Source organism: Cryptotermes secundus, unplaced genomic scaffold (genome assembly GCF_002891405.2).
Source record: "Cryptotermes secundus unplaced genomic scaffold, Csec_1.0 scaffold634, whole genome shotgun sequence".
Taxonomy (NCBI): Eukaryota; Metazoa; Arthropoda; class Insecta; order Blattodea; family Kalotermitidae; genus Cryptotermes; species Cryptotermes secundus.
The window spans coordinates 1,169,626-1,169,838 of record NW_019737091.1 but is presented as its reverse complement, the minus strand read 5'-3'; positions in this window follow the sequence as shown (position 1 = coordinate 1,169,838).

The following is a 213-nucleotide window of genomic DNA, read 5'->3' as shown; positions in this document are numbered from 1 at the left end:
TATTTATTATTTAGGAATAATTTCAATATAATTACCTAAAGTCACATATCTTATAGTTTTAAAGAGCAAGAGAATGCCATTTTTGACACGTATCCAACAATTTTTCAATATGTAAAAAGAGAGATTACACAAAAAATTATGTTACAAATAGCAAAACATTGAATTTACTGCAGCCTGCTAATTTATGTCTGCGTGAGACTTCTTGTCTTCTGG